Genomic DNA, 23,533 nt, shown 5'->3' with positions numbered 1-23,533 from the left:
GTTACTACTGCTATTACTTTGATAATGAACAAACTAATTATTATATGGACAGACACACGGAATGGACATTAAGTCGATGCGTGAGCTTGCGAGGTTAAAGCAAGTGTTAAGATCGTTAAGAGTTATTCTTATCTTTTACTTCCTAAATAGGAAAATTACTTCAGACTGGAACCATCCTTTGGAAGGAAACTTAACAAACAAATCGATGAGGATTGAATAATTTATCTAGTTTCTTTTATTCGTGATTTATCAAGTTGTTTATTTTACAGTTTTTGGTGAGGACACCGGCTTATAAGAACGAATTTACCTCAGCTTACACTGATTTCTTTTATATAGGAACACTCACGCGTATATGTGTGTTGGTTTATCGTTTTATTTCTTTTGAAGTTATTATAATATTTCTAGTGCTGCTACTACTATCACTACTGCAATAAGTCATACTGTTATTATATTAAACAGCATAAGAGTTTCCCTGAAATCAGGTTCTATCCATCTAGTTACGGTTCTGAGTCATTCTACATATACAATTTAATTGTTTTTAAGAGGTGCTCATTATATTTAATTTTGTTAGTTATATCGTAAAACGTCAAATAACGTGCCTTTACATGTATTTTTTTTTATAAACAAGGTACATCATTCATAACTTTCGACCAATTCTTTAAAGCAACAAAAAAATTACCTAAATCTACAAGGGTCTCTGTTTTAATTAAATGATTGAGGGATGAATTAAAATGTTTTCAAACGTATTTATTAATTAGCTTCTGTTAAAATGAATCATGGTGTTTTACGTCATGAAAATATTGAACATACATTAGCGCGTTCTATTTTTACATTTCTGTTCATCTATATGAACCCCAGTTCGTCACTTATTGACTATGTCATAATATAAAAAAATGAAATAAGCTGAGACTATGATAACGTGCTAGATTAACATAAATTTTTCTGTACTTGTTCGGGTATCATTTTAATTAACTAACGTGTTCTACTGTATACCATTTATTCATTGACGTATCATGCAAGAATTTATATATATATACATATATATATGTATATATATATATATTAAAAAAATATGAATAGTAATAGTCAATATAATTTATTAAAATGCGTACGATCAATTTCTAAAAGCAATAAAAAAATTGCACCAGGGGCTTACTACATTCATTCGTGTGACTAATTATATATTTTGACGGGAATTCTTATTTCACATTTATTTCAATACATTGGGTATCCCTTATTATAAGTTCCATGAATATTTGATAAGATATTAGATACCGTAACTGGTTTTCAAACATTAATATTGTCTACTAAATCATCATATATATATATATATATATATATATATATATATATATATGTATATATATATTAAATAGAATAATAATCGTATTTATATGTGAACAAATCTACTATTTTATGCCACCCCCTCGAAAATAATGTATTTGGAGCAATAAAATAAAAGTACAACAATTTATAATAGTTAGGGATCTTTCCTATGCGAATACATCAATTAGAATTACAAAATGGTTAATGTATTGACGATATGTCATTAGTTTATTTTTTATTACAAAGTCAACTTTTGACTTGAGAATAATGTTTTTAGTCCTTTACTCGAATGAAATATAATCGTAAGAAATCAACCTGTGTGATGTGTTAATGTTATTTTTATTATTTACGTATGTTTTATACATGGTTAAACCAAAAAGAACGGGCCCCAACTCTAATTAGGCCCCGTTTCTTAGTGTTTTGTTCGAATGGTATTAAACTTTGGTCATAACTAGTTTATTATATTCAAACCATCACATCAAAACACAAGCGTCTTTGGCCTTTTTTTCTTCGTTCTACAGAATATGTTCTAGATGGCCTCCATGAAGCTTTTGTTTTTTGGGGTCACCCTGTATTTTTATTTTGGATATCATTTAGGTGGTGTTTAATTAAATGTAAATACACAACATTTATTTACTTCTAATTTTATTATTTGAATATGCGTTTTCCTACCAAACATGTCAATTAGGAAGATGTAATGTTGTGTTTTACTACAATGTTTAAATATTTTGTTTATATTTACGCATGGGGCTGGCGTGTTTAAATATTTTTATTAATGAAAAATAAAAATCTATTACAGGCATATATCTTTATAAATACGATAATATTTACAAGATAACTGTTCATGAAACTCAATGACGGAACGCTAACATGCACGTGTCTTAAAAGTGTAAGGGGATCTTTTCTTCTTTATGAGACCCTCGTCCAGAAACAAATAATTGCATGGATTAATTCGTTTCATTATATAATTATTCATATAATATATTGTTTTACACATTTTCACTGATGCGAGTTAATCCGACATTTAAATATTGCGACGTATTCTTAAGCCATGACTCAAACACTTGAAAAATCCTATAGTCGTTTAATATGGACATAATAATATCAATATAGAAAATAAATATATGCAGAATTCCATTCAGAGTTCAATACCCGAAATAATGTGCCACAGACAAACATTATCCATGAGATTGTATGCAAATGAATATCGATTTTTAGATGCATGTCTTTTGAAATGTTCACCACATCCGATCTTGTATCTACCTATCTTTTTTACTCTCTCTCTCTCTCTCTCTATATATATATATATATATATATATATATATATATATATATATATATATGTATAAGGAATGAAAAAATATACCAGCGGTGGTTGACGTTATGTTTAAAGAAAAATAGAAAAAACCGAATGAAATTATTAAAAAATCAACGTTTCGTCCCTGTTTCAGAGGACATCTTCAGGATAATTGCAATAAAAATGTGATAAAAGAAAAAGTCATAGATCGTGCGAAAGAAAACAGTTTTTTAAAATCCAACCCATGTCGGGAAACATGGGTTGTCGCACACATATTCGTCCTTTCCCGACATGGGTTGGATTTTAAAAAACTGTTTTCTTTCGCACGATCTATGACTTTTTCTTTTATCACATTTTTATTTCAATTATCCTGAAGATGTCCTCTGAAATAGGGACGAAACGTTGATTTTTTAATAATTTCATTCGGTTTTTTTCTATTTTTCTTTAAACATATATATATATATATATCCGAGGAAAGGGAGTATTAAACTCCTAATCCAAAGTTTTTAAACATTTACACATTGTCTTCTACATAGATTTAAAATAAGATAGTAAGCTCCAACATTTTATATCTACAACTCTTATCCAAAAAAAAAAACACCAATGTAAAATGACACAGAACAAAAAATACAGAATAAAAATAAAAAGTCTCGCGACTTATCCAAAAATAAACAACAAAAATAGAAACGTTTAGGTGTTGACAAAATGGTGTTTATTTTCTTATGTGTCTTAAAGAGAGAAAAGCCGTTTTTAATGTCTATTAAAAGTTATAAAAAAGAAAGTTCTTTCATAATTGTTTTGGATGATTAGTAGATGTCTGTTGTTTTATAAGAGTATTGTCTGATGTTGTCGTTCATAAAATATGTTTTAGTTTCATGTGCGTTTAAATTAAGAAAAGCGAAGCGAAAGAAGAAAAAAAGGAAAGAGAAATGATGGCTATGTGTGTGTGTGTATGTGTGTTTGTATGTGTGTATGTGTGTGTGTGTGCGGGCAAGGTAATATACAAGGCCACGACAATGTTCTTTCCTATGGGGGAGGCGCTGAGAGAAATGACGTCTCCTGGGCTCCAAGTGGGTTTGGAAAATGTAAACAAGTTTCGAGTGAAAAGCTCTTGAGCAATTTTTTTATTTAAAATGAACAATTACGGCGTTGTAGTTTTGAAGTGTAAATGTTATTTTGTTGTAGTATACAAATGATATTAGGCGATTTCTGTTTCTTTTTTTGTTGAAATCTTTATGGTGTTTTATAATGTTATTTTAAGAAATTGCGAAATCTCGTTGCTGAGTTATTAAAAAAAAATGTTCGGTGTTTTTCTATGGGGGAAAATAATAAAGAAAAAATAGAATTAGGAAAGAAAAAAGGAGTTGAAACGAATTTGCGACTGTTTGGAATCGCTCGGGAAGATATTTTTATTGTTTCGTTCAAATTGAGTTATGTTGTCGATTTTTTTCTGGAAAGAATATTAAAAACGGATTGTTTTGTAGATTTCCATCTATTCATGAACATCATGTAACGTTGACTATTGTTGAACTGTTCTTTTTTATTGTTTGGTGTTAAAAACGGGCAATAAATGGGATGTAACTTTAAAATAATTGTAAATGTATTTTGAAGGATATCCATTTGTTAGATAAATTACGGTATGTAATTTTTGCACTATTTTACAATTATTTCTTGTTGTTTATTGTATTGTATCTTGTGGTGCAGACTGGATCGAGTCAGATGAATTTTGACTTCTGCTGTACATATTTAATATTAATGATTAATTATTAAAATAAAAAAAAATAGACGAAATATTTAAGTAGCTATTGAAATGAAAATAGACGGAAAAAGAAAAGAAAACAAAGACAGGTAACCGGGTCATTAGAAAGGGGACAGCGAGTTTATATGAAGTTCTTGGGGGGGGGGAAGAGTGTGTCAGTTGTTATTCTTGTTTTTAGAGTGACACGAGATTTTTTTGTTTTATTTCGTAAATTTTTTCTCCAAATTCGCCAAGATTGGGCGGGAGGCAACAGATGATTTACTCGTATTGTTATTAGGAAACTCATTTCTCCCATAGGATCATGTGCTTATTGAAAATGTGTTAGAGCTGTGAGGAGATGATTGTCAATTTATCCGCATGACCTTAAGATAGAAGATATTGTTAAGCTTTCGGTCTGCGGACGTTAGTAAAGACTCCATTTTGGGGGTCAAGAGTAAACCCAACGCTATGCGTTTACAACCACAATGATACTGGGCAAATTTGTTACGACCATTCATCTGTGAGGATGGTGTAGAGTAAATAAAGCAGACGGGAATGAAGTTTTTAATAGTTAAAACGTACCTATATGGGGAGTAGTAGTATCAAGATTCCTGGTTCGTGCCTTAAAAGTTGTATAAATTCGGGTTCCCTGAGTTTGGTTGCCTCGATAAACCGGCAAGGAGCAGAATTGATAACTCGCTGCTAGTTAAGGATTCCCTAGGCACATGGTGCAAATTTTTAAGTTACTAGAGATATGGATCTGCCTCTTTTTAATGCGACTGACAGACAGCCACGTGATGGTGAAGTGTTGTGGTGCAACACGTGAAAAGAAGAGTTGTCTGAAAAACTAGGCATGTTGATCAGTATGTGTGATGATGCAAAGAGCTTCGATGTGTATTGTTTCGGCTGATTGCCGAGCGTTTTATCGACGACGAGTAGTGCTGACGATAGCGAAAATATGCTCCTGAAATCGAAATGTGCTTTCACTGAGAGGCAATGAAGTAACAGGGGACTGAGTCGAGGTTTCGACATGACGCAAGGATTAGCGAAACATAACATTAATTGTGGTTTTGTTTTACAATGCCTTAATGTATGACAGTTTTTTTTGCCAGCTGGTGTGAGTATGTTTAGTTCCTAATTAATTAAACGAAAGAAGTAAAAAATGAATGTCTTCGCCATAGAGTTTGCTGAAAATGAAAGAAAGGGAAAGGCCGGACAACGCTGGGTAGATGCATTTAATTTTCTGTTATATATTTATCTATATATCTAATTTTCCATCTATCTAGAGGATTGTATCATTGGAAACAATAATTTAAGCGAGCATTTCAGGCACAGAAACGGTGAAAAAGCTATGGTGTGACAGGTATCAAACCGAGTTGACCGATCAGTTTCCACCCTAAGTATGTGATTTAAGGTCGAGAGTGGTGGGCCAGGAGAGTCGGTTGTAATAATCTGAGTAAAGTTTAGTATGTTTTACGACACCAAATAAGAAAGATGCGTTACACAAGTCTCCGCATAAGGGGACGACAATCTCCAAATTGATGCAGAGAAACGACACACATCCAGGATCGTGGAGTGCATCATACTACGAAAATCATGGGAGTTAACGTAAAGCAAGAAAACTTTTTTGGCTAAAACGTCAAACAGAGGTTCGCCAGTCACGAGTTGAGTCAAGAAGAGTTCGTTGTTCACAACACGAGATACACGTCGACGTTCTCTATTCGCATGTCTTAAACGCTTCTCCCATCCCTCCCAGCGACTTGCCTTTTATAATGTTTCAGTCACACCCAATAGCATATACCACACGAGATTGGTCGAGATCTACGCGTGACCGGAAACTTTAAAATACAACAGCCGCCATCTTGGACATCTTTTTTCTCTTTTACTGTCTTTCAGCCTGCTGCTGAGACAGATTTTCGCCCGTTTCTGAGGTAAGTCCTGTCGTTGTCTATCACAAATGTATAAAACCATACATCGTCTTGTATCTGTCTTGCCTGCGGCGTTTTATAATAGAATCGAGTTCCCCAAGACGTTGGCTTATCCTCCAAGCAACAGCCAAAAGACTGATAGCCACGCAGCAACAGACATATCGTTATAAATGAACTGTCAATTATATGTAATACATGTACGCATTCACTAGACGAGTCATTAGCCGGTAAGACATTAAGGATACGAGGACAACAGGCCGTCAAATACAAAATTATATAAAGAGTTAGATTAGAAAAACTTATAAGGAAATAGGAGCCAGAAGATCCATCGAAGAAACAGCTGAGTAAAGATGAATATATTTATTAAATATAAAAAAGAAAATAGTACACCAATATGAATGCGAATACTGTGGATGTGAAATACTTATATGTGTATATATATATATATATATATATATATATATATATATATTTATGTGTGTGTGAATGTGTCTGTGATTTAAATGAAATATTTGCGACGAAATATTGCGGCATAGTCCCTAGGGCAACGCCGGTGAATTGATAAAATTTATATTCGTCCAATAAGAAGAATATGTCTTTGAAAAATCAATGAATAACTAAAAGTAACAAATAACTGGATTTAAGATGTCTCAAAATGTCAACAAAAATAGAAAGATAATTTTATTCAGAAATATTTCTAATATAGCAAAAGAAAAAATACTATGCATGTAAAAATGATAAAGGTAAAACCATTTCTAGAAAACATTTTAAACGCGGATGGAAAACAAACGAAACCAAAATAAAGTTGCAATCGTGATTTCAGGGACGATGTTTTTATGCTCCTATGTGATCATTTTAAGAATACGTGAAAAGGTTTATCCTATGGAGAAACGGAGATTGAATCTTTAACACATGAGGGTCTCAGAAGAGTTGATTTCTGTATTTTGATTTAAGAGAGTAGAAATTCCGGCTGGTTTTAAAATTTTATTTTAATGCGGGTACTATTCATTTACGTGCTATTAACGAATAAATGTCTTTAACTGCTTTTGTTTTTTGTAGTAAAGCAATGATTATAGAAATAACTTATCAATTACGTTTTACATTTATTACAGGATTTTTGTTTACGTAAGTTCTTTTTAGAAGAGGTTGCATGTTGTCTCGTATATGTACTTGTAGAAACGGAAATGTATAAATTATATTCTTGCCTGAATTCTTTATATATATATATATATATATATATATATATATATATATATATAGGCATGATATTAATGGATAAGTTGATGATAAATGAACATGAACCCATGTTAAACTAACATATATAAAGGGCGTATATTGAGTGTGGGGCATATGGTTAAAAAAGAAGAAGAAAAAAAAGAAAAGAAACGTACCGGCCGTATCTCCATCGCTCTTTGGGAAAGAAGAAGGAAAGGATGGGCAGCGTATTTGTACACGCGAAGGGCATTTTGGGAAGGCAGAGCCTGATGGGAGAAGCTATTTTTCCTGTCTCTTCCTTTTTTTTCTAGATACGAGGATATAAAAGCTGGGAAAAATTCCCTGGGAGCGCAGGAAGAAAAGAGCCGTGAACATCTCTTGAAAAGAATTTCGTATTTGTAACATTGGTGGCGTGAGGCCAGGTGTGGTCTATTGAAAAAAGAAGAGGGCAGAAACGTGATGTTGTCGAGAGAGTGACTCACTCCTTCCCGAACCCTAGAACCGAATCCTGATTATAACCCTAGAAGCTATTTCGGCGAGTCAAACAGGTTAACATAGCTGACTGGAGACTGTCAACTCAGATGTTGAGACCCTTCACTGAGGAGGGTGACCTAATTAAATGGCTGGAAAAATTAAAGATGGTGGCAAGGTTGCAAAAATCGAAGACGTGGTTATCCTGCTGCCGCTCTACTTAGAGGGGGAAGCCCTCACTATTTACCAGCAGATGCGCGATGAAGATAAGGGAGACCTTGCCTCAGTGGAGCAAAGACTGAAATTGAAATTGGCTTTCGCCGAGAGTCCATTTGAAGCACTCGGCAAGCTTGCAAGTCTGAGGTGGACCGGCGAGTCTGTTGACGTCTTTGCTGCGGAGATCAGAAGACTGGCAGGATTTCCTGGTTACGTGGGGAGGAGTCTGGAGATGACGGTAAAGCTATACCTAGTGAATGGCTTCCCAGAATTAATCTCCGCGAACATGCAGAGAATCACTGAGATTAATACGATGGAAGTGGGCGATATCTTGGTCCACGCCAGAGTCCTAGTCAAGAAAGCCAAAGGCACACTCGTGGATGCAGCTGTGAGTGGAAATAAGTGCATGAGGCCCCACTTGAATAACGAGAGACAGGCAGCGAGGACACAGGAGGGGAGGACTGCCATCAAGTGCTTCCGGTGCCAGGGTCCTCACTTGCTCAAGGACTATAAAGAGCCGAGACCGGGGGTCATCTGCTACCGATGTGGACGAGTGGGGCACATTAGCCGCTTTTGCGTTGCTGCAGGGGAACAGGGAAACGAGTGAAGAGGAGCCATTGCGCCAGTGGTCCCCCCTTCTATGTGGAAATGCCGCACAATGAAACGTTTCCTCAGTTACTGGCAGTAGTCAATGGGAAGAGTGGCATGCCCCTTGTTGACTCAGGTTGAACCCCGACGTTGGTAACGAAAACTGTCGCTAGATAATGGAGCGGAGCCAGGAGTATTAAGACCGTGGATGGCAGGGAGATGAAATGCCTGAGAGAGACAACAGCGGAAGTACTAGTGCAAGGTGTGCCTATTTGACTACGAGCCCTGTTGTTGGATCGTCTGGTTGGTGATGTTGATGTGATTTTAGGTGTAAGTGCACTTAACCAACTTGGGGGGGCGCTACGTTGAGAGGGGGACAAGTAACTTTTGGACGCCTCGGCGCAGTAGGAATGGCAGGAGTGGAAGCTGATAGAAATATCAGAATACAAAAACCAAGGACGGGGATTTCCTGGCAAGGTACGATGGTGAGAGGTGGACAGTGAAATGGAAATGGATCTCCGGGTCTAAGAAACTACGAAATAAAGTAAGCCGCTACGAGAAAACACTGCGAGGAGAAATAAGGAAAGGATTCGAGGAAGAAGTGGAGAGGTAGGTAGAGGAGGGAATTCTGAAACCGTGGACAGGGGAAGAAAAAGGAGTGCTACCATTACTGGCGGTTGTTCAACCCACAAAGAATAATGTTAGACCGGTACTGGATTTCAGAGAATTAAACAGATACTTAGCCTGCCACACTGGATAGAGGATTGATATATGTGAAGAGTTGATGAGGAAATGGAGGAGGATGGAGCAGGCCACTAAGATTGTCGACCGGAAGTCGGCTTATCTCCAGATCCATGTAGATGAAAAACTCTGGAAACATCAATTGGTTCGGTACAAGGGGAAGTTATATTGCCTGACGAGGTTAGGCTTTGGGCTGAGCTCAGCCCCAAAAATTATGACTGCCGTGCTGAAGACGGTGCTGAGTAAAGACTGTGCAGTGGACAAGGCAACTAGTTCGTACATTGACGACATTCTCGTGGAGGAAGTAGAGGTGAAAGCAGAGAAAGTGAGAAGCAATGTTGCGAGGTATGGGTTGACTGAAAAACCGGCGGAGTTCTTGGATGGAGGAGCGGCCTTGTGGTTGAAACTATGCCGAGATGGCAAAGGGGGGCTTGTCTTTAGACGAGGGAATGCAATACCCGAAATTGGGACCGACCTGACAAAGCGAGAACTCTTCTCGGTTTGCGGGAGACTGGTGGGGCACTATCCAATCGCCGGCTGGCTTAGGATAGCCTGCAGCTTTATTAAACGACAAACGGGCACTGATGGCTGGAAGGGCCGTGTGAGGAAGGAGGTCACGAACATGCTACAAGGAATCATCGCGAGAGTGACGAAAGAAGACCCAGTGAAAGGGGAATGATACGTAAGCGGCGGAGACGCGGTGGTGATTTGGTGTGATGCCAGCAGTCTGGCATTGGGCGTCGTATTAGTGATGGGAGGCGTAACTGTGGAAGATGCGGCGCGGTTAAGGAAGAAGAACGAATATTTCCATATCAACGTAGTGGAACTGGAGGCCGATATGAAAGGACTCAATCTGGCCCTGAAGTGGGGATTGAAAACGATTGAAATCAAATCCGATTCGGCAACGGTAGTTTCATGGATCAGGTTAGCAGTGACTGGTGATAAGTTAGAACCAGACGTGCTCCAGAAATGCTGATCAAGCGCAGGCTTGGAGCACTTGCAGATTTGATAGCGGAATTCCAGTTGAAGTTATCTTTAGTTATGATCTCATCAGAAAGGAAAAAGGCGGATTCGATGACACCGGTAAAGAATGTCTGGCTGCAAGAGAGAAAGGAGGTTTTCTCAGTATGCTGTGCAGGAGAGGAAATTAAACAGTTGCATGAAATGCACCACTTTGGTCGAGAACGGACGTTATACCTGGCAAGAGAAGTTTACCCGGAAACAACAGAGAATGAGGTCAGGGAGGTAGTGAAGCACTGTCGGGAGTGCCAATCGATTGACCCCGGAGATCCAGACACGAAGCAGGAGAGTTACACATTGCAGAGGACTGGAAGCGATTGGCCATTGATGTGACCTATTATCGCCATACGTTGTATGTGTCGATGATTGACTGTGAACCGGGGAAATTTGTCGTATGGAGAGAGATCAGGACAGAAACTGCATGTGCGATCGGAGGGTCATTGAAGAAATCTTTTTGGAGAGAGGTCCGGTGTAGGAACTGTTAATGGGCAATGGCCCCGCTTTCCGATCAGAAACCTGTAAAGAGGTGTGTGATAGGTGGAGAGTAATTTTTTAGGACAGCGTATCGGCCGAGTGGCAATTGGATAGTGGAGAGGAATCATAAAACCATCAAAGCTGCTGCGGAAAAAAAGCAACATTTCTCCCATGGAGACGGTGTTTTGGTACAGCATCTCACCAAAAACTAGACAAGTTGAGACAACTGTGCCTCATGGAGACATCTTTGCATATAAGTTGCGGCATCCGTGCAACAAAATGGTAGGAATTGGGGGTGAAGAAGCTACCATTAAAGTGCGCGAGGAGGTGTGGATAAAGCCCCCCCCCTCAATGTAAAATGTACCACTCGCTGGGGGGGATCGTAACGGGAACGCAGTCAAAGAACAACATGATGGTGAATGGTGTTCCCCGGCATATCCTAGACCTGCGTCGTGTAACCCTGCCGGTGCGAAGTGATGGCAGTGAAGAGGAGGGAGTCGATATCCACCAAGACGCTAACGATGCACCTTAATTCCACATTGTAGTTCTTTACACCTGAACGAAAATGTCTGTAGTGAACATGAAAATGTAAACCCCCAAGAAATTGCCCCCCAGAGGCCTCACCGTGAGAGGTGGAGGCCTGCTTGGATGAAGGACTATGAAGTGTCTTATTTATCTCAAAGATCCGGGGGCGTGTTGGGTATATTGTAAAAATGAAGAAAAAAAAGAAACGTACCGAGCGTATCTGCATCGCTCTTTGGGAAAAAGAAGGAATGGATGGCCAGCGTATTTGTATACGCAAAGGGCATCTTGAGAAGACAGAGCATGATGGGAGAAGCTATTTTTCCTGTCTCTTCCTTTTTTCTAGATAGGAGGATATAAAAGCTGGGAAAAATTCCCTGGAGGCGCTGAGAGAAAAGAGCCGTGAACATCTTCTCTTGAAAAGAATTTCGTATTGCTGGCGTTCAGAATGTGCGCTGTGACATTGGTGGCGAGAGGCCAGGTGTGGTCGATTGAAAAAAGAAGAGGGCAGAAACGTGCTGTTGTCGAGAGAGTGACTCACTCCCTCCCGAACCCCAGGACCGAATCCTGATTATAACCCTAGATTGAGTCATAGCTGGAAACTTGTAGGCATGTGGTTGAATTTGTTCAATCTTATAAAAAAATGAGATTAGCATTTATCTTTTCTTTGAGTTAATTTGGCTTGAAGAGAGAATTATACAAAAACCTATTCAACCATATCTTTCTTTAATTTGACTTTTGTACCAAAGGCCACAAAAGAGTTTTGAACTTAAATAGATTCCTTGATTAATTTTAACACAATCTGACTAAGACATTGGATTTTTTTACAAAAATGCAAACCTCACAGTCTTCATTCACGAAAATTATTTTTTTAAATGTTGCTCGTTTTAGCTTCGCATATTTGTGCTCTTTTGAACACGTTGTTCCTGACAGATTGCAGAATCTCTGGATTGCGATTCAACTCCGTTTATATAGATCCTGACCAAACCTGACATGATGATGGTTCCCCATCTAAGGATTGTGCACACCATTTTCCAGCTCAAAGTCAAAGGTTAAGGTAGAAACTTTGATATACGTTCTGGTGCCCGGGATTTTACAGCAAAGTTTCGGGCAAAGCACGTGTACCTAATCTAGTGCTAGCACATAAATAAATATGTTTATAGATAATTTTACTAAGCGAGTGTAGTGGATATGCTGAATAATTTGTGCTCTTCTTGTATGAATGAATATTAATACTTAGTGTTAAAGGATGTATATTTGGTAGGATATTAGATTAATTAGATTTAATAGAAAATAATAATAAACATAGGAAAATATGTAAACTAGTAGTAGAAATTCTCAGCAAAATTCTCATCTAAAAATTGACTCCTCTGTGTTACAGGAAAAAGGTCTGCATGTAAACACATGTAAATAGGAGGGATAAGGCTGCTTGATGCTGAGACAAATTGTAAATAAAGAGGACCTTAGGTAAGTGAAAATGAGATTAGGATGAACCGAGACTCGAACCTTATAAGCAAGATTAATAAATATAATGTTAGAGATCAGAATGTTAAAAATATATATTGTTAAATTCTTTTTAAATAGTTCGATATTGTTTATATTGTAAAACGAACTGATTGTTCATTCTTCAAAAAAAAACTGAATATTAAACATGTCGGCTTAAAAGATTGAACAATACAAATGACATATACATTGTTAATAAATGAGTTAGGTTAGGAGAGGATGCTTTGTTGTCGTAAGTATGTTTTTCACAAACGAGCTTGGCCACGTGAATTGGTCACGTTTGGGAAACACAATTCCGACGGCATAGACAAAGTACGAATCTCCATATAGTTCTATGGGTTTGAATTTCAGAGTTGATTCTGGCAGACGAATTTCAGAGTTGATCCTCGTCAGCAGAAATCAGGAGAGTCAGTCATCGGTCAGCTGCCCCTTTGGAAACGAAGGGTAAAACATTCAACTTCTTAGATCTAAAATTTGAATTCCTGACGTCATCATAATTCGACCGGTCCAATTAATAAAGAATCACCTTCGATATTTTGTAACTGTTTGTCTTCATGTCTTCATTCCACCTACTGAAATGTTACTGTGTTTTGTCTATCATCATCTTAAATTAACTTTGTGTATCTCTCCTCCTCTCTATATGTGTTACAGGAAATGTAAGAACTGTAATATGTATAAATGTCTCCCTCTCCCTCATCACTGTCGTTATATTCGTTGGCCAAATATAAACTCTCCGTCTCTCTTCAATATGTCCCCCCAACTACACAGTATCTTTATTAGATCAATACGGGTTCTGACCTGGAAAACTCCATGCAAAGAAAAAATGCAATCATTTTAGCATATAGAGTTGAAGATGATGTTGTAAGTAAATTTTACAGAAAATGGATTAAATCAATTGTACAATATTTTAACTATTTTTCTTAAATCAAATGCGCAAGATTTTGAACCCATGCGCTATCTCTTACGAATTACAACTCCTCAAAATATAAAAGCAAACACGTTGCGAATTTATGTAGTAAACATACCCGAGAGGAATATATGGATATTTGTTCTTATTTTAATATATACATCATACTGGTGCATTATTCTAATTAGATGAGAAAAGAAAGACAATTTTGTGACGCACATAAAAGTTATTAGAACTGAAAATCCAGTAAAATCATAGAGTAGTATAATCCTCCCTTGTATTTCATATAGTTAAAGTATTGTACAAAAATCTCACTTTTCATTTAAAAAATAAAACTACTCAATAGTTTTACACAATATTCTGCTGTGCCAAATTTTTTCGTACGTCCCGGTAGGAGTTAGTTCACATTTTCATTAATTTACTTAACACTCATGCTATACAAATATTATACGTGATTTTAGGTATAAATTACTTTTATGTTCGTCACAGGTACAATGTTCTTTTTTGTTTTTACATGGGTAATTTAGTGAACAATTATATTATATCTTGGGTAGAATACTGCACAGGTACTTTATATCTTATGTAAAAAGAAAATAATTCGATGATTTTTCGTAATAATTTTCTGTTGTGCTATTTTTCTGTACATCACAGGTATAAGGTTGGGGTTTTTCTCATTAGGTTGCTATACTGTAGAAGTACCTTAAGTCTTACTAGTCAAAAATAAATATCGGAAAATGCATGTGGCGATAAAGCAACACTTGTTTTACTGTAGACTTATCAAGAATTGTTATTAAGTAACGGATACTTAATTTTAATTATTACTAAACAATAAGAAGATAATGCCTGGGAAGAAACTACTTATTTTATGATTAAGATCTAAATGTAGTATTGGGTATCAACATGCTTGTGAACTCATTCTTTAAAAATAACTTGTGACAATCATTGTTATGAACACAGTACTTGCTGATATTACATGTTAACTATTACTAAACACAAAATAAGGGGTAATGCCTAAGAGAATTGACTTGTGAAAAAAAAAACGGATACTATCTCTCTTATCTGTGCATACAAAAACGGTTTGGTAATCCCTGAAAATTGAATGGCACATTAAAAAGTAACATACACGTGCACCTTCCCCCTACCCCATCCGACATTAGGATGTCAAGAAAAATTACGTCATTTCCGAAAGGTGACACCAGTTTTTCTCGAAATTTTTACATAAATACAAAAGAAAATAATGAAAATGTGATTCTTGAAATATAGCATCCGTGTTCCATATCGAATTCGTAAAAATTAATAGATCGATTTAAGTGGTTTTTGAAATGTGACATCTATGTTCAGTGTCGAGTATTACACGATAAACATATTTATGTGTTTTTGGTTTTTCTTATTTAATAAGTAAAAACAAATATACATGAACCTGAAGAAGATATTGCTTAAGAACAATTATTCTATACAACACTTACTTGGTCATTTAGTTTATATCCCAAATGAGCACGCATCTTGAAAAGGCTTTCCAACACGCCCAACTCTTTGTTTTCGCTTACACTTAGATCCCACTCAAAGTTCGGGCTGCTTGTTTTCGTCAAACGGAAAAAGTGAATAGTCTATTATTTAGAAAACATTGGGAGGGTTTAACTAACATATTCTTGTTTTCTTGTTTTCTTGTTTTTTTTGTGTGTGTCTTCATACTCTCTTGCCAATGAGATGATATTACTGTAAACTATTAAAAAAAACTGTTTCATCAAATGTGGATTTATCTTAAGTGATTTCACTTAAGTTTAGATTAAACCGATGTGCATGTGGTATTATGGTGACTCAGCTAATTATAGTTAAATGTAAGATTGACAAATTTTAGACGAAGGATAACCAACTACACTCATTATCCTCACGTCTTTTTAATTGTCGTGTGCCTAATTTTTTAAATATATTTTTTTATATTTCATGCAAATAAATATTTAAAAATGCAGTATCTTGTCTCAGCACCCAGCGACCTTATCTCTCCCATAAGGGAACTGTTTTGACGATCACTGCAATGAATACAGTACTGACGGATATCATATTTTCACTAAAACTAAACAAAAACAAAAGAGTTAATGCTTGAGAGGAATGATTTGTGACCATAAAACGGGCATTTGTGTCCTGATAGCCTCCTAAAATAGTTTTGGAGGTCCTTGCAGGCGTCTAGAGCACTTTTAAAAGCAACACAATTGTTCTTATTTACCACTGCACCACGATACTAATATTTCAAGAGAAATGACATCACTTCCGAAATATTACTCGGACGTTTTTTTTCAAAATTTATACACAAATACATGTAAAAATTAATTGATCATAGTACGTGATTTTTATAATACACCATCTATGTTCCACGCTGATGATTTCACTATGAAGATATTTTGAAGTATTTTTACTTTTATAATGGAAAGACAATGCCTGGGGAGAAGCTACTCTATATTACTGTTACTTAGTCTTTTTAGAGATACGTATAGTAACATTTTTGTCGGCATTCCATCGGTCATCACTTCCATTAACACGGTACAGCCAGATATCACTTCTTACTAGAAGACATATGAAGTCAAATTAAATAATATATAAAAAATGAGAGGTAATGTTTGTGAGATTTACTTTTTAGCAAAAAACAGACACCAATCTACCCCCCTAAAAATATGAATGGGCAACACATGGAAACCGCTAGAGCAGTTTTTAAAGCAACATATTCGTGTTTATTTTCTACTCTCGCCACCGACACTATGATTTTTTATATGTTTTTTTTTATCTTGCAATCTATTTTTCCATGTGGCGAGTCTGTTCGATTGTAAAAAGAGATTCTCCATAGTGGCTAACATTTTTTAATTCATCATTCACCCGAGGACGACTCAAGGAAGTCGAAAACATCCACGACTATGGATAATTTCTTTTTACACTCGAATAGGACATTTGGACATTTGCCAGCAAAATAGAGAAGATGGATCAGAAGTGTAACAAACATGTATTTTCCTTGCTGTTCAACAATGAATCATGCATAGTTGAAAAATGATATCCAAATATAATAATAATAATAATAATAATAATAATAATAATAATAATAATAATAATACTTATAAGTAAGTGAAAACAAAAGACACCAGAAGGTATGGAATTATTCAAGCAAACGGGGATGAGGGTTCTAGGGGAAAGATGCCTATAAATACCTAGGAGAACTGGAAGCAGACACTATCAAAGCAACAGAAATAAAAGAGAGAACTAGAAAAAATCTGGAACTCAAATTATATAGCAGAAACCTAATAAAAAGCATAAACACATGGACAGTATCACTAGTAAGATACTCTGGTCCGTTCAAAGGGTGGACTAAAGAATAATAAGGCAACTCGATTAGAAGACTACTAAACTCATGACCATGCACAAGGCACTACTTCCGAAGGGCGATGTTGACCGACTCTACGTAAAAAGGAAAGACGGCGGGAGAGGACTGGTTAATATAGAGGATTGTGTGAATGACAGCAAAAAAGAACTAGAAAAATACTTAATGCAAAACACTGAAAGAATAATCATAGCAACGGGAGACACGGAAAAATCAATAAAACAGAAAACAAAGAAACAAAGGATAAGACGAGAAAAGAAAGGTGGGAAGAGAAACAACTACACGGAAGATTCATATAAAAAAGATGAAAAAAACGAAAACACTTGGATATGGATCCGAACATGACACATAAGCTGAGAAACTGAACCTTAATAACTGCAACACAATATAACTTGATCAGAACAGACCACATCAAAGCAAACATCGACAAAACACAAGAAAACAGCAAATGTAGACTCTGTGGACAAAGAGGCGTGATAAACCATATCATAAGTTAATGCACCAAACTGGCCCAAGAGGAATACAAGAACAGAGACGACCAAGTGGGAAGGGAAGTACACTGGGAACTGTGCAAACAATGCATCTCGAACGCACAGACAAGTGGTACAAACATAAGCTTGCAACAGTACTTCAAAACGAGAATTCCAAATTTCTATGGGGCATGGACATACAAACTGTTAAATCCTAGCAAGAAGACCGGATGTCGTAATAATTAACAAGAAAGACAAAAAAAGACTTTGCTGTTCCAGCTGACCAAAGGGTGAATATCAAAGGAAAAAAAAAAGAAACGGAGTAATTACATAGAGCTAGCCAGACAGATGGAAGGGATATGCAAGATGAAGAAAATTCAAATAATACGTATACGTATACGTATACGTATACGACGACGACGACGACGACGACGACGACGATAATAATAATAATAATAATAATAATAATAATAATAATAATAATAATAATAATAATAATAATATATATATTCCTCGTACATTACCGTTGTGGAAGTATTATAGTCTGAAATAAATTTTACCTTATAGCGTTTTCTTGACTGCTTCATTATCTCGTATGCATACATTTAATGGTATAAACTCACCATTTTGTTCTAAAATATATCTATCATGATTGCCTTGGATCATACGATCGTACTTCGATATTTTCTTCAGTAAACCTAAGTGCACAATAGAATAACGTTTTTATTTTTAATCTTTGATTCTTATAGGCTTTTCATGCGATGGTTTAAGACGTTTTATTTATCTGCGTATTAGAAAGATTCATGACTGTATAATAACAATATTTTTCTTCAAACATTTCCTCTTATGAGATGAGCCATTTATTGAAAATCTATGGATCAATAGAAAAATATTTAGATGTGTGTCTTTACTGTCGAATGTGTCGCATTTTTTTTAAATTTACAGTTTATTTTACAATTTTCTTTACACACACACACACACACATACACACACATATATATATGTGGGTGCGTGTGTGTGTGCGTGTTCCGAAAGGTTGAATGATTCATCGTTTTTGTACATATGTTTCAATAAATAAATATCTATAAAAATGCACAATATACGGTCCTCAAGCCACGAATGTGCTAAGCCAAAATAAAATACAGTTTAAATTGTGCATAGCATTATGTGATTATACATGTTTTGCGACATTGAAATCTATAATAGATAGTCTTTTTTATGATGCCAACATGCTAATTGCATATTACCTAATAAATGTCTCATAATACCAGTTATTTAATAGACAATCATATAAATAAAAGAAGCCTAACAATCTGCCATTTTGCTTCGTAAAGCGGGAAATAATGCAAAATTAACTATTTACTATTAAGAGTGTGTGTTACAATTAAACGCAGATTCTAACAAAAGCAATGGATATGACTTAAGTTTTAAATATATAGAAAATAATAACTAATATTTTCTACGATTTAAACCACTCTGGAAAGAAATAGTTAATGTATCATTCTTTCAAAACTAAAGAGAATATCAATTAATTAAATCTGATTAAGGAAAATCAATTACTGTCATTTGTTAATTATTATCTTAAAAGTTATTTACATAATTTATCTTCATTTACTCCAGAAGTCCACATATACAAAGTGTCTTTGACATCATTTTCCCTATTCAATATTTCATTTAAATCAGGGTATCTTGAAGACATCACATAATACTATCAGAGCTACTTATTTGCTTGAAAATATAATCAATTTTATGAGAAAAAAGTTTTACTAAAGAATATTTCTTGTGCCACACCTATGTAAATAGCAAATAGTTATATATATATATATATATATATATATATATATATATATATATATATATACAAAAATCATGCGTATACATGTATACAAACTCATACATATATACACATATATTAAATACATTTATAGAAACATTGACGGCTAAATATGTGATTACATGTTTCTGTAGAAACCCGTTATTAGGGATAGTACATATTGTCCAAGGGGTAAGACAGAAACATGTATGCACGTATGTAGCCATCATTGTTTGTACATAGACATTTTATATACCTGCCCTGTTTACTCATTCAGCACGCTTTGGTGGGCGCATGTTGTTGCAGTTATTGTCCCTCTAGTAACTAAGCTTCACTGCCATAATATATATATATACATACACATATATACATGCACATATATATACACATACATATATATATATAGATATATATATATACATACATATATACCGTATACATATATGCATATGCACACATATACACCCATATATATATACATGCACGTACATTTACATATATATATATGCACACACATCTACATATATATATATACATATATACACCCACACATATATACACACCCATATATATATACACACAAATATATACACATAGATACATATATATACATATATAGATATATACATATATCTATATACATGCATACACATGCATGTAAATGCACACACGGATACATATGCATACATAGATATATACATACATATACACATATCTACATATACCCACACATATATATATATATATATATATATACATATATATACACCACTATATATACATATATACATGCATCTACACATATATATATATATATATATATTTATTTACATACAGACGCACTTACATACAAATATATACATACACATATATTTATATTTATATACATTTATATACTTATATATATATATTTATACTTACATATATATATATGCATACATATCTGTATATCTATAAAAGTGAACGTGTCTGTCTGTCTGTCTGTCTGTGTACATTTCCCTACGCAATAACTCTGTCAATTTTTAGTCTATAGACTCGAAATTTGAAATACCGTGTACTGAGATTTGGGAAAATCGATGTGACGGGTGTCAGCCAGAAATTTGGCTGTTAAGGGGTCAAATTTAAGCGATTTGACCTTTAAGAACTCTACCAAACTCCTCCGACAATTTTGGGTCTAGACACTTGAAATTTTAGATATAGGTTCCTTGAACATGGATCTAACTTAATAAAGTGATTTGAGCCCGAAACAATAAATTTTAAGGGGTCATAATAGGGGTCAAAGTTTTAAAAAAGTAACCATTTTTTTTTTGTTTTTTTTGCTTTTTTTGCACAGCATACACCTCCAAACACCCGAGCAACGCCGGGCACCCCTGCTAGTATATTTATATACGTGTATATTTATATACATATATATCTATACTTATTATTCTATCACAATAAGTAATGCCCCTGACCCACTTCCCATAGCAGTAGAGCAACGGAACTTTTCACAGTCATTAGTATTTCACTACATAGGAACCACCCAGAGTTATGCATTTCTCTCATCGTTTGATTCATCTCTGGAGACCGGTTTTGTAGGACATCCCAGGTTGGTTCTCTAACCACGATGTTACTTCAGAAATCAAGGCTGCATCATGTAGGAAACGCTTTCCATTCAAAAACAACTTCATGGCTGGCGAAGAGGTGAAAGTCAGAGGGTACAAGGTCAGGAGAGTAAGGAGGGCGGAGGATAATTATATAATCACACACCCGTGTTTCTGATCTGGCGACATGCGAGTTGTGGATTGGAGCGTTGTCCTGAAGGATGGGCGTACCTTTGTTGATCTTGCCCCGTCTCTTGATTTTGATAGCTTCCCTTAATTTACTCAAAAGTGAAGCATAATAGGCTCCTGTAATTGTGGTACCATTTGCCAGGAAATCTGTAATCACTACTCCGTCCAGAAGACTGTTAGCATGACGTTGCCAAAGGAGCGCTGCACCCTTGCCTTCTTTGGAGGTGGTGAATCCAAGTGCTTCCACTGCGTTGACTTGACTTTGTTCTCTGGATCATAGTGATAGACCGACGTTTCATCCTGTGTAATCAGTCGTTGAACACCTTTGAGTCATCTTCTTGACACATCTCCAAATTGATCCCGAGCACTCGACGCGTTCTGGCTTCTGGAATGATGTGAGCAACCTGGGAATCCATCTAGCAAACATCTTATGCATACGCAAATGGTCATGAATGATAGTTTCTACAGACACTCTACTAATCTTTACATCTTGGGCTATTTTTAAAATAGTAGTGCGCCGATCTTCCAAAATGGCAGCCCCAACTTGACGGGCAGATGCCCTATCAATGACAGAAGGGGGCGATCAGGCCTGGGAGTTGTTTCTACACACTTCCTGTCATGTTTAAATTCATCATGCCAGCGTTTTACAAGGTCATATGATGGGGCATTATCACCATGAGTTTCATTCATTTCATCAAAAGTCTCCTGTGGTGTGCGTCCTTTCAAATACAAAAACAGGATCACTGCTCGATATTCAACAGGCTCCATTTCACACCTGACTCAGTCCACACATCTTTAACACAGAAACCACAATTAGTTCGGATCTGTAATTTGCCACATAACCCGTAGAGATATAAATCATTGAACATGCAAAATTTCAGCTAGATCAGAAAACTGGAATTGGGTCAGGGGCATTACTTATTGCACGCCCCTCGTAGTATATATACTTCTATATATACTTATATATATACATATATATATATATATAAATATATATATACTAATACACTGCTGATCAAAACCTTAAGACCACTGAAAATCTTTTAAAAAAAACTTTATTTAGTATAGATTTTTTCGAATTAAATTACTAATGCAACAATCTAAAAGTTTAAGGAAACAGAAAGTTATATTCCAAAAATGTTCTTTAAAAATTTTATTTTTTTTATTAAATTAGGCATTTAACACATGATCAAAATTATCAGACCAATGGTATAAATTGTTAGATTTATGGTAATTCTAATACTTTTATTTCAGTTAAAGATAAGTAATCACTGTGTAAATGTGTTACCATGCCAAAAGCAAGAAAACTAACCGAAGTTGAGCACTCTCCAATTCTAGGATTCCATAAGCAAGATTTGTCACAGCGAGCGATAGCAGCTATGGGGACTATCAGTATAACTGTTATTTTCAACTTTCTAAAGAACACTGAGAATTATGGAAAAGCGAAAGCCGTTGGTAGGTCCCAACAATTTCTCCTGCATTGTGTAGGAGAATCAGACGGATTGTTATGGAAGGCAGATGGCTTTCTTCTAGTAAAATAAAGGCGGTTACAGATGGCCATTGCAGTCCAATAACCATCAGACGACACTTACAACAACAAACATGGTAAATAAAAAGCATAATCATATACCTCGATTGCTTCCACGTTACAAAGTGGACTGCTTAAGATTTGGTCGTGAATACAAAACCTGGGACCTGAGAAGTGAAAAATAGTCCTGTTTTCTCATGAGTAAAAATTCAATTTAGATGGTCATGATGGAGTCCAGCGATGTTGGCATGGCTAAAACATGCCTATTGAATTTTTTTCCACACGTCTTAGTGGTGGAGGTCCGTAATGGTATGGCGTGCCTTTTCTCACTGAGGGACGACGAGGTTCCAAGCGGTGCAGGATCGTCAGACAGCAGCTGGTTATGTTAGCATGCTACAAAAATCTTTGATGATGTAGCATCATCGTTTATGTGGGGATGGATGGTTATTCCATTAGGTTAATGCTGAAATCCACATCGCAAGACGCACCTTGAGCTTTCTTCAAGAAAGTAGAGTCCATCTCTTGGTGCATCCTGCATGCTCACCGGACTTGAACCCAATATAAAATGGTTCGGGATGAGTGATAAGAGAGGTTTATCGAAATGGGAAACAATAGTCAACAAAAAATTAACTTCGTGAAA

This window comes from Euprymna scolopes, chromosome 5, assembly GCF_053919585.1.
Source record: "Euprymna scolopes isolate OS-2025 chromosome 5, ASM5391958v1, whole genome shotgun sequence".
Classification (NCBI taxonomy): domain Eukaryota; kingdom Metazoa; phylum Mollusca; class Cephalopoda; order Sepiida; family Sepiolidae; genus Euprymna; species Euprymna scolopes.
This window is presented reverse-complemented; position numbering follows the sequence as displayed.